Genomic DNA, 13,179 nt, shown 5'->3' on the forward strand with positions numbered 1-13,179 from the left:
TTTGTAAAGAAAAAATCAAAAAGGGCAGTTCGAAAATGATTTAAAAATACACTTCTGCACGGCACTGGAAACTGGTCCACTGTAAAACCTGACCTCGCATAATGCGACCGGCATGGCGGTGTGATAAAAACGGACAAAAACTTTCGCAAGGAAAGAAATATGTAAATAGAATTTTATCGCACCTATTTTATATCGGCAAATTCAACTGCTTTTGCCTTTATTAATTAATAAAATTAATTTGTGTTTTTAAATAATAAAATCATTTGACATACCCGATGTTACAACAATTGTTCAAAATTTTATCCACCAACGTGTAAACACATTTGGGTCCGTTGTACTCAGTTTCTACGAACTAACACAAATGTTGTCTTGTTTCACCATAAGACAAATGCTTCACCATAAATTAAAACGATATCCATCAACTCCGAGTTGCTATACCTACATGCAAACCATTTTTGACACCAACTACCCATTTTTGACAATAACTACTAAAAACCTTTTGTAAATACCACAGATAACAGGCAAATACTATCGCAACGACGATTGCAAAATCCGATTTCAGTATTCGGAGTCGCTGAGGCCACGTGGCGAATGATGCTAGAGGCTACAGTTGTCCAGCTATGTAGTGGTTGAATGTACTATAACTTCAATATTTTTTTTCTCGGAAACTATAAGGATTTTACAAAAATTTTTTTTACGATATTGATTCCATTTATCATGCTACATCTATTCAAAAATTTTTTTGGATAAGTTGTGAATCACCCTGTATAGTATATATACTATATACGTACGTATATATAAGTATTTATCCTAAAATTATTATTAGGTTAAATCAAACGAAGAAGGATCTAACAGGGAAACTACCCCAACCCGAACTCTCCGATTTCCCATATTTTTATACATGGTGTTAGTAAATAAGTGCGACAAATTTCAGGGGGTGATTCTACATGAGAAAATAATGGCAGATTGTTTATAAACGTATGTTTATAAATGTATGATTTTTAATTTGTAATATCTCAGTGGCGTACCATTTTTTACTTTAAAAAAATTGAGATTATTACCCGTATGCGCGCCAATGATGAACATAAAATTCTTAATTGCGTGTCAAAAAATGAGCAATAACTACCTCTTAAAACCCACCAAATTTCATTTGCACATCTCGACCGGTTTCAGAGCAATAAATTAAATCGTCAGTTTTTAAGAAAAACTTTGACACCCCCGTATCTCGGAAAACGAATCATTTGCTGACATACGTTTATAAGCAAACTGTCATTATTTTCTCATGTAGAATCATCCCCTGAAATTTGTCGCACTTATTTACTAACACCCTCTATATGTATGTTGTAGACTCGGTTATAGAACATAAAAAATTAAACGACAATTTTTTTTATCTTCGGAAAACATATTTAGGGGGTGAAATACATCCTCAAAGTTCGCCTCCCAAAGCAGTTTTTTCTAAATATTTTGGGTTCTAATCAATATTTTGGAATGAAAAAAAATTTAAATTGCTTCTTATAAAAAATTAAATGTTTCACATTAGATTCCGTGTTTGGAGGCTGCTACCCTTATTTTTTATTTCAGAAAAACTATATTTTTCAAACATTTTTTATATATAAAAAAATTCATATTAAAAAAAATAAAAAATATGATTTATGTAAACAAATTGACAAAATAAAGTTCTCTTTTTAGGGGGTGAACAACCCTCTAGTGTGCTAAAAATGTCTGTACGATTAGAATTAACATTGCAAAATAAAAAGTTTTTACTTTTTCTCTAATCATACGAATAATTTGTTCTATTAGCCGCAAACAGATTTAAACGGATGCAAACTACCCCTCATGGTCACCCCCAAAATATTTCTGTGACATCTCAATATTTTGAAATGAAATAAAATGGAAATTACTTCTTTTAAAAAAATAAAATGTTTCACAAGTGATTTCGTGTTTGGGGGTTGCAACCCTTATTTTTTATTTCAGGAAAACTAAGTATATTTTCAAACATTTTTTATATATAAAAAATTCATATTGATTCAAAATATTAAAAATATGATTTATGTAAACAAATTGACAAAAATAATTTCTCATTTTAGGGGGCGAACAACCCCCTAGTAATCCCCTAGTGTGCGAAAAATGTCTTTACTTTTTCTCTAATCATACGAATAATTTTTTCTCTTGGTCTAAAACGGATTTAAACAGATGCAAACTACCCCTGATGTTCACCCCCAAAAACAGTATATCCGTGATATCTCGGGTTCTAATAAATATTTTGGAATGAAACAAAATGGAAATTACCGAACCCGTTTTTGAGGGATGAACATCAGGGGTAGTTTGCATCAGTTTAAATCCGTTTTAGACCAATAGAAAAAATTATTTGTGAAATATCTTTTTTTTTTTTATAAGAAATAATTTCCATTTCGTTTCATTCCAAAATATTGATTAGAACCCGAGATGTCACAGAAATACTGTTTTTGGGGGTGAACATGAGGGGTAGTTTGCATCCGTTTAAATCCGTTTGAGGCTAATAGAACAAATTATTCGTATGATTAGAGAAAAAGTAAAAACTTTTTATTTTGTAATGTTAATTCTAATCGTATAGACTTTTTCGCTCACTAGGGGGTTGTTCGAGAACTTAATTTTGCCAATTTGTTTACATAAGTTATATTTTTAATTTTTTTTAACAAATATGAATTTTTTATATACAAAAAATGTTTGAAAAATATAGTTTTTTGAAATAAAAAATAAGGGTAACAACCCCCAAACACGAAATCACTAATGAAACATCTGTTTTTTTTATAAGATGTAATTTTGCATGTTGTTTCATTCCAAAATATTGATTAGAACACCCGATATTTAGAACAAAACTGTTTTGAAGGGTGAACTTTGAGGATGTATTTCACCGACATATTTAATAATAATAATAATAATGTAGAATTATTATAAATACCCGACTTAATAGACAAAAACACATACAACTAAGAGTTCTTTTAGGTTATAAAACATGAAACAAATACACCGCAGAGCGCAAATAACAGGTACCTACGTACAACATAAAATAGCGGCCGTTTACGGCACGTTATTTACAAACGTTATTTCTAACATAACATTTTAGCGTAAATGGGATACATACTCGGCCTAGTTGTCCTCATAAGTTATTGGTTGAAATTTCATATTCCATATCTAAATATCCAACTGTTGAAAATTTCATATAAATTAAGATTTTTTATGCTTTATTGTGATTGAAATCTAAAATCCCTTTCACCCACAGAAAATACATCATCGCGATTTTAATAAATGTCTGTTTCAGAGTTATTAAAAATGGCACAAAGGAAGAGACAGAGAACAGCGTCTATGATTAAACTTTTAAATCAGAAGAGGGAGGCAAAACTGTGGTATGAAGAGGCAAACAGTCACGTGAAAAATGGAAATCTCGACAAAGCCATCTACTCTTATAAAAAGGTATTTTTTTGTTGCATACGTATGTAGTATCCATCTAATTATTGACGGTATATGTAGGTTCTAAAGAAAAAATGTGTTGTGTATGTATTTATAGATTGCCTCACTTTCGGTGTGGCTCTGTGGAAAATTTGAAATAAGCCTCATGATATATTAATGATGTACGACGTTAAGAAAACACTAATCAGTTTTTATCATTTGTTCAAACACAAAAAATATATATTTCTTATTTAATATCTACTTTACAGATAGAAAAATTGTTATTACAGGCGTTAGAAGTTTAAAATTGTGGATAACTTGAATTTTATAGATATAGTTTGCGAGATATTCGAGATTTTTCCTATTTCTTTTATTAATATTTCATAGTTACAAAGTGGATGACATATAACAGCACTATTTCCAATCCATAGTAGTAAAAATAATATTTTAAATGTAGTAGATTCTCTATGGATTTAATAGGGCTACAATTGATTAATTGGATTATTTGATTTAGTAAAATTTGATTTTTTCTTATAAAAGTCTTCTTTTTCTTCTGTTCCCAGTACAGCCCAAGATGTACATAACCTAAAAGGCAAGCTTTCAGAAATATCTACCTGAAACTTTCTATAGTGTTGATGAGAATTTTAAGAAATGTATTCGATTACATGCTCAGCAATATGATAAATAGGTATTATGAACAATTATTCCGCCTCTTTAGTATTTTCATTTTTGGCGTTTTCATTTCATTATTTTACTATTGAGATAGTTTTTTAGTATATTTGCTGACTTAAGGTAATTATATTTTTTATACAAATTGTATTTGTTTTGGCAAGAAACTTCAGTAATATTTTTCTTATATTTAAGTTACCTTTAAGCAATACTCGTATGTCATTTTGTCCAGGTCCATTTTAGTTTTTAAAATTCTATTATGGCATTCAATTTTTAAAATTGAAAAAGCAATAAAATATGAAAAACTGCGAATACGTCAAAGAATATAAAGATTAGACCTCAAAGTATACAGGCTGTTACAAATTTTCTTCTCACTACAGCGATTTCGGAAACGGTAAGAGATACAAAGTAGGGGGCAAAATGGGGTCAAAGTTGCATAATCAGAAGAATATGCCTCTAAGAAATCAAGGCTAATATGATTAGTTTTTGAAATATTTAAAAATAAACCGAATAACTATGTGGATATCATAAGGGCTAACGACACTTGTACGATAGTTCGATAGTGTAGGATAATTCAATAAACATAGAAATCTAAATAAAAAATTTATATTTGGAACGAATACATTGAAGATTAATTTTTCGAGACAAAACGTCTGAATCTGGTTCGGGCTGAGGCAGTACAGTATTGAGGGCCATAAAGGCTTGCAAAAAATATAATAACATTTCCAGGGTCGTATTTAAAAAAATTAAGTTGGTGATGGTCCTGGAGAGACAAATCGTTACATATAAAAATTGATTATGCCATTCGATAGAGGGCAAAAAGTTGCCATAAGAAAGTGTCCTTTTTTCAATATCGCCTCAAACAAGGCTGAAATGAAACTAAAACGGATTTCCAAAATTTCGCTTTTTTTTCAAATTTTTCGAAAACTAATCATGTTAGCCTTGATTTTTTAGAGGCATAATGTTGGTCCCCTGATGATGCAACTTTGCCCCCATTTAAGCTACTTCGTATCATTTACCGTTTCCGAGATCCCTGTAGTAAGAAGCAAATTTGTAACAGCCTGTAGTAAATAAAACCGAAAGGAATTTAAATTTTATATGCGTTTAAATCAAATTTAAGATAGTAGTTCTCTTAAAAAATTAAAATTATCTGTGATTGAGAACTTTGAACTCCATTTAAAATGTATTAAGTAATAAACGGGCAGTAGTTTTTAATTTTATATTTTCGAGAATGTAGCGAACGGCAATTATCTTCAAATAACACCAAAAGATTCTAGACCCAATATTTGTTCAAACTTACATTCTACAAGAAACAAACTGAAGAAACTGATTTTGTGCAACTTTTATTTGAAGCATTTTTTGGCCATATAAGCCAAAATAATTTTAAAAATATCAATTTAACAATAATACATACATAAGAGGATATCAACTTTATATAATGGAAACGTACGTATTAAGTTTTTTTTCCAGACAAATATTCTGGTAGACATTAAATTAGTATCAATTTCAATATAGCGACGAGACCAACACAGATTTACTGAGATAAATGCTTCTCTGGTTCATTTATACTCATCAAATCTTAACTCAACATAAATACAAATTGTAGTTTCCTGTTTAATGAAAATAAACTATTTTCCTTCATAACAGTTCGTACACTCGAGAAATAATTATTATTGCGTGAAAGGTTGAATGTGATTTACGTTACATTTATCATGGTTACATTTTTATAAGTAGGGATCTGTAGTAAATACTTCATCTGCTGGAAACGTAAATATTGAATAGTTGTAAGACTCCCACTTCTTTGTTCATCATGAACATTTCATTCGTTCTGCTAGCTTTATATTCACTACACCACTTGTACACATTAGTACAATTCATCACACGATCCCCATAAACAGTTTTGATTTCGTTAAAAATCTGAGTGTAATTTTAAAGGGGTTTCATAAAAAATACTCTAATAAATGTTTTATAATCAATATCACATCAATGTTTGATGTGTTAAAATATATTGCAACTAAATCTGTAAATCCTTACGTAATTGGAAAAAAGGCAGAAATGCCTGAAAGAGGTCTAACAATTAGAAGATATCTTATTTTCTTAGTAAAAAAAACTTATTTTCGTTTTTTAATAGTATCTGGCTTATTGTTAGAGATGGACCCAACAAATCCTATATGACGATGTTCGACAGGGAATATTGTATCCATATATGTAAAAATATGCAGGGTGTTAGATTTAAATTAACCAAGTGGCCATTTTGTTTTTCGACTATCATTTTCAAAAACTTCATAAAAAATCGTGCAACTTTTGTATTTCACATTTTTTTTATAACTAAGAAAAAAAGTTAATGGGAGGTCAAAATATAGTGAATCACCCTGTACGATAACATGCTTGCAANCTTAACGTTTGGAGAGTAGGTATGTAATTCCCTACAAGCTTCTGTTACTCACCCCATTAGTTCTTTTCTGTTGGATGTATTTTGCATACTTTTGATTTAAATACACCTATTAGAAATAAGTCTAGTATTAAAAAAAATAAATCATATTAGATTAAAGTAGTCTACTTAGGCAGAACAAAAATAATAAAACACATCAATTTAATTCTACAATTTGCAATGAATATTTTTTTCACGAAATTTAATATAAATTCAATTGAGGAGAAGCAAAATCCAGTGCCATTATTATGTAATAGACTATTTTAATCTTAATCTTTGAAAAAAAAAAAAACAAAATTAAATATGTTTCAATGCTTCAAAATGCAGAAAAAAAACACATTACTAGAAACTATAATGTACAATTAAGGTACGGTTAGTTTTCATATTGCTACAATGTGACGATTTAATACTTCTTAAGAAGGTTATTGAAAATAATGGTTTATACGGAATTTCAACGTAAACTTCTACATTCAATTTGTCATATTTAAAACCGAAACAAGGAAATCGAATACATAATTGCATAAGTTCAATCGTTACGTGTATTTCATGGCACTCAAATAAAATGTTAGTTGTTTTATAAAAAAGAAAAGTGGGTTTAAAAATATCTATGTTTGCACGTTCTTTGTTACTTTTTGTTCGTCATTCTCTGTTTTTGAAAATAGCCAGGTTTCATACATAAAGTTTTGTTACTCTAAATAGTTCAGATAAAATTAAAATTTAAACAGCACTCTTAAGTGTAACTCTACAACTCACTGGATTTAACCGTAGCGAAAGAACAACGCAATTGACACACTATGGACGAACCGTAGCTGGGATTTTGTTAATGTCATGTATTTAAAGTACCATGGCATTTCGGACTGTTGTGTCTTAGTCTATGTACCGGTACCTGCTATCACAATTCTTCCTTCTTCTTAACGTGTAGTTAGGTTCTACTTAAGTCCCAAGCCACCGTGGCGTTTTCAGGACTATTGTGCGTCTCACTGTTCAAACCTATTCAGCAAGTAGTTTTGCCCTTTTTGCAAAGTCCAAATACTTCCTTGCCGACACTTTTCTCAGCTCCTTGGATTCCAGAAAGAGTTTTCTCAAGAGAGTTATTATACTACGTGCAAATCCTGGATATTCACACAGGACATGCAGAGTAGTTTGATCCGCCGAGTCACATCCTCGCCAGACCGGACTGTTTACAAGCTTAAGCTGGTATAGATGTTTCCTAAAGTGTCCCGTTGTAAGTCCCGTCACTTTCCTTGGTCGAATTTTATTCAAGATTCAAGCAACTCATTCGTTCTATTCTGCGAAATACACTCCATAAGTTCCGGCTCAGTCCATTTGCCCAGAGCTCCCCTGACCATACTAGGAGATGTCATACAAAAGAACTCCGAACCAATGAACTCTGTTTCGGATCCTTTCCTAAAAAGTTCATCAGCTTTCTCATTTCCGTCAATGCTTTTGTGTCCTGATACTCAACATAATCTAACGGTATTATTGGTAGCCAGTTCAGTCGGCATTTGTAAACATTCCCATACAAGTTTTGAGTTACATTATATGTGTGTTTGACTGTCAGAGAATTATGTATATAAGTTTATATTTATAACCTAACGTACATTCTCTGTAAAACACGCCATTATTGTTAAGTGGGAAATCTCCCCAGACTGTAGATTGCATTTCATCTGGATCTGAGTTAATATATTCCTGCATCCGTTGCTCTGGCCTTTTTGCAGCCGTCCGCAAACCATATCATCTTTCCAGGGTATCAAACTTTTCCTCCCATTTGCTCTAATCCTCTATTCGAGTCTTGAATGGTTTCAGGAAGTGAAACGTTGGAACCATCTTATCTCATACCATTCCCATAGTTGGTTCCAAAATAGATGTTTCCATAATCCTGGACTGTCGCTCCAGTGGTTATTTTTCCTGAGACGGTATGCTGCTTACCACATTTCTATTTCCACCACTATATGAAGAGGTAGTAAATTTAACATCACTTCCTGTCGGAGTCGATGACATTCAGTTTTTCTCTCGCAGTGGTCTGTTATGTTTCATCAGAGTCCTTAGACCTATGTCGATATCGATTCTTGTTGCTGGTTTTAAAGCCGCTACGGACAGAACCGCTTTCCAGATAATAGTGATCCTCTGAGACATTCCGTAATGGCCTCAGTTGGGAAGAAGCATTTGAAAAATAAATACTGAAAATGCCGTTACTGAAGGACAGCGGTACGTTTCTTCATTCTCTTAGGACTACCATTGTCTGATGAGCGGTTTCATCCGTAATGCCTTAGAATAAACAACAAGGATCGATACCAACATGGTCGGGCTTAACGGGTCCGCCCCCACCGACCCTAGCCCGATTACAACCATGACATGTCGTGGCTTTCTAGCTAAGGCTAAGGGAGTGGAGTAAAAGTCTATAACTAATGGCGACTGGTCACGACGTAACAACCCAAAAAACCATAGTATCTTAAGTTTGAGCATGGGCCGTGAAACCTTAAAAATATTCCTCTAATTTATCGTATATTTGCCTTTACAGTTGCTAGAAAAATAGTCCTAATGTCAAAATTGCCGTAAACTACCTATGTCATTCGATGTGATAGTTTGAAACGAAATGTTTTGTACCACTTTTTCCATTGTGAACAATTAAATTATTTATTATTAATTAGTATGAAATGAAACTACTCTATTATGATATTTTAGTATAAAGGGACAAGTAAACAGTTGTCAACAGTTGACAAGCAATTTCGATAATAAAATATTATTATAGATACATTTTAATGATTTCGCAAAAAATAACATAACGCACATCATTCTATATTCCACTGTAAATTTTTCTATTACAAAATGTATAATAACATTTATATGTAACATAAAAATGATATTGACTCTTGTTTTTCCTGCATGTTTCAGAACATCATACCTGTTTACAGTTGCATATATGTTAAAACTTGCATAATATTGTTGTCGATATCTGTTGTTTTAATAAAAATTTACTCATCTTTTTTCAGTGTAGTGTACATTAAAGTTTTGTTAATTAGTTTTGAATTGAATAACGAGCTTTGATAAAGTTTCAAGTATGAGTTCAGTTTAAAGTACCCCATTAAGTATTGATCTTCTACTATGCTTTGAGTTAGCCTGCTCAAAGGAAATAAAAATATACTACATGGAGAAGAGAGATTAAATAAATTATTAACGGCTCACTTTTATACATTTCGAAAAATTATTATTATTAGTAACATAGTATCTTTACATATCATTTGAATATTAAAATTCTCGTGGAGTACTTTGAATCAGTTTATTGCGTTTAAGTATAATAGGTTTTACCAAATTTGTCAAATTTCACATTGATTATTATTATACACTGAACTCGTAAAGTTTGGAATAAATTCGATAAATCGTTATTGAAGGGTTTTTACAGGAAATCCTCGGACACATCAACTTTAGTTTATAAAATGTCACTTTTTTCAGCCATCGACTTTTTTTTTGTTTTGTTTGTTTTTGAGCTATGACGTCATCGGCAATTTTTTTAAATGGCAACCCCTATTTTTTTCCACGGATTTCGATAGAGCACATTCTTCTGAGTACGAATATGTCAAAAACGTATGACCTTCAAGATGGAAGTTTTCGATATATTCGGTTCCAAAGTTTCAAGCATGCATTATACAAGCGATGAGAAAATACTAATCATTTATCAAGGAAGCGCTGGAAAAATTATAGTTTTGATAGTTGTCAGAATTTTGAAGTTTGTCCTCGCAAGTCGATTGGCCCCCTAGATCTCCAGATCTCACTCCCCTAGACTACTTTTTATGGGGCTATTTAAAGAGCAAAGTCTATTTCAATAGACCAAATACCATTGAAGAATTAAAGGACATAATTCGCAATGAAATTTGAGCCATTCAACCAGATATTCTTGATAAGGTTCTGCAGGAGTGGAGGATGGGATATTGCCAAGAAGTGATTGGAGGTCACTTTAAAAATTTTCTCTGATTTTCTTGTTTACTTCAATTATTTATCATTTGTACAGAAACCTTTTTTCATTTGTTAAAATTCTTGTTGATTGATTATTACTTAAAATATTAAACAAATTACTCCTAAAATTTCTTAAATTGTTCGATAAGCTATTAAAAAACTTGACGCACCCGATACCTTGTACATGGTACATCCTTGAAACTTTGGAACCTAATAGACAGTTTAAGTTATGTATCGGACATAACGTATACGTAGAATTTGACCGTTGCGCATGCTCAAATTCGTATCATGATCGTCTACAATCAACTTAAACTGTCTATTATCTCGAAAACTTCCATCTTGAAGGTCATACGTTTTTGACATATTCGTACTCAGAAAAATGTGCTCTATCGAAATCCATGGAAAAAATATGGATTGCATTTAAAAAAATTGCCAATGACGTCATAGCTCAAGAACAACAAAAAAAGTCGATAGCTGAAAAAAGTGACATTTTATAAACTAAAGTTGACGTGTCCGAGGATTTCCTGTCAAAACCCTTCAATAACGATTTATCGAATTTATTCCAAACTTTACGAGCTCAGTGTATGTAAATTATTCCCGTTGTTCTAAGGTTTTAAAGTTGTTCTGAAAACATGTCCGTCAAAACCTTAAGATCTTTGAACCAAATACGAGGTCTGTTCAGAAAATAACCGAACTTTATTTTTTTAAACTTTGTTATTAATTTTATACGAACTTTCTTGCGGTACGTCACTGGTCTTTTCTAAGGTTTAATTCCCTGTTAAATTTAGAATCTTTTTTGTCTCTCACAATGTTTTCCTATCTGCGGCCGTTGTCGAGCAAAAAAATAAAAAATGATTTCCTGTAGCGGAAAAGCTGGACTTCAAAATCTAGTAGATTCTGACCGACGGATAATAATTATTTTGTTTTATTAATTTTGGCAGTTCGTCTTTGAAATCTTAACTTGTGTCTGCGTTTGATTGTTGAAATATCTGTAATACTACTGTTACCTCCTTGTCATATAAAAAAATGGTTAAATTTTATTAAAGCTGTGTTGGTCGATATCCCATTTTCATGTATGGTTTCGCTGATGGAAACACATATGAAGCTACATGTATGTATCAGGAGCGCAGACTTACACCGGATAGGCGAACATTTTCAGACATCCAGACGATTGGGGGAAACTGGTACCGTTAATGCAAATAATCATTTAAAAGGTGCTACTCGGGCTGTAAGAACTGCATGTACCTACTGAAGAAGTTTTGAATTGTACTGATGAAAATCTACAACTGAGTACCTATCAGAAATATTGGAAATCAGTTGAACGTCTCACATATTCTAGTTTGGGGATGACGACTTTTTATTGTACCTTCAACGCGTTTAAGCTTTAATTCCCAGATACTTTCCGTTGCGAATAAATTTCTGCAGATGGTTCTTATAGAAAATTATGGCCAATCTTCTATTTGATAGTGAAATATTATTTACAGATGAAGCTAGCTTTTCAAGAAATGCTATTAGAAATTTTCACGATTATCATTATTGGGTTTTAGAAAATCTCCATTTAATTGAAGAAACTCACCATCAAGAACAATTTTTACTAAGTGGGTGGGCTGGAATTATTGTCGGTTACTTGATTGGACCATTTTTTTACAGGAAAAATAATATAAATATTTGAAGGTTTTAACATCCTGTATCCCCGTAGGGAAGCATCCTATCAAAAATGTTTATAAGGTAAAATTTGATTATTTTCATCGGTAGAATAAGTTGGCAAAACTTATCATTAACACCCTGTATTTACAATTAATTTGAAGTAATTTATTATCTTTAAAGTAACGTAAAAATGCTAAAAATAAAAAATGAGTTTAATTATACAGGGTGTTTCAGAAAGACCTACCGTAAATTTAGGGGGTGATAGTACGGCAAAAAACAAGAATTTTTTGTCTTATGAACTATATGTCTATCTCCTCTTTTTTTAAATAGAATTTTTACAAAAATTTCCAAACGCTGCTAAATATTTTTATGAAATTTGGTATTCCTGGGTTTTTAAGGATGCCAAATACGCTGGTCTAATTATTTTTTGGATATTTTATAGAGGGCGCTAGTTACGCTACATTCCTATTACATTTTAGGTTCTAATTTTTTAAGGTTAGGTTTTTTACCATTCGGGCTCCAATTTCTAATATACAATTTTATTTTCTAAAAATAATGTACTCTTGTTAGAACTTCCTAATGCGGACGGTTTTCGAGAAAAAAGGCTTTTAATTGAACTCTTACAATATTACGGTGAAGAAAATAAGTGACTTTTCTCAAAGTAGGCTTATGTCAAAACTTATTGATGGATGTCTCATAAACAACGCATACATTTGCAGTAATATTTTAAACTCTAACTTTATATCAAAATGACTAATTAAGACGTAATGACGTAAAAATTGTATTTAAAAATTTTTATTTTGTCGCTCTGTATTTTGAAAACAAGAGGAGATGGACATATAGTTCATAAGACAAAAAATTCTTATTTTTTGTCGTATTATCACCCTCTGAATTTGCGGGAGGTCTTTCTGAAACACCCTGTATATTTAAGTTGACCCCAAGAAAGAAATTCGTGAAATGTGTGAAATTTTGATATTTTTATCAAAGAAGAAAATAGCGAGAGGCACTGGAATATGTTGGTAAATTAGGTGTCATGGGCCTTCACGAAA

The sequence above is a fragment of the Anoplophora glabripennis genome, unplaced genomic scaffold, assembly GCF_000390285.2.
Source record: "Anoplophora glabripennis isolate ALB-LARVAE unplaced genomic scaffold, Agla_2.0 scaffold456, whole genome shotgun sequence".
NCBI lineage: Eukaryota > Metazoa > Arthropoda > Insecta > Coleoptera > Cerambycidae > Anoplophora > Anoplophora glabripennis.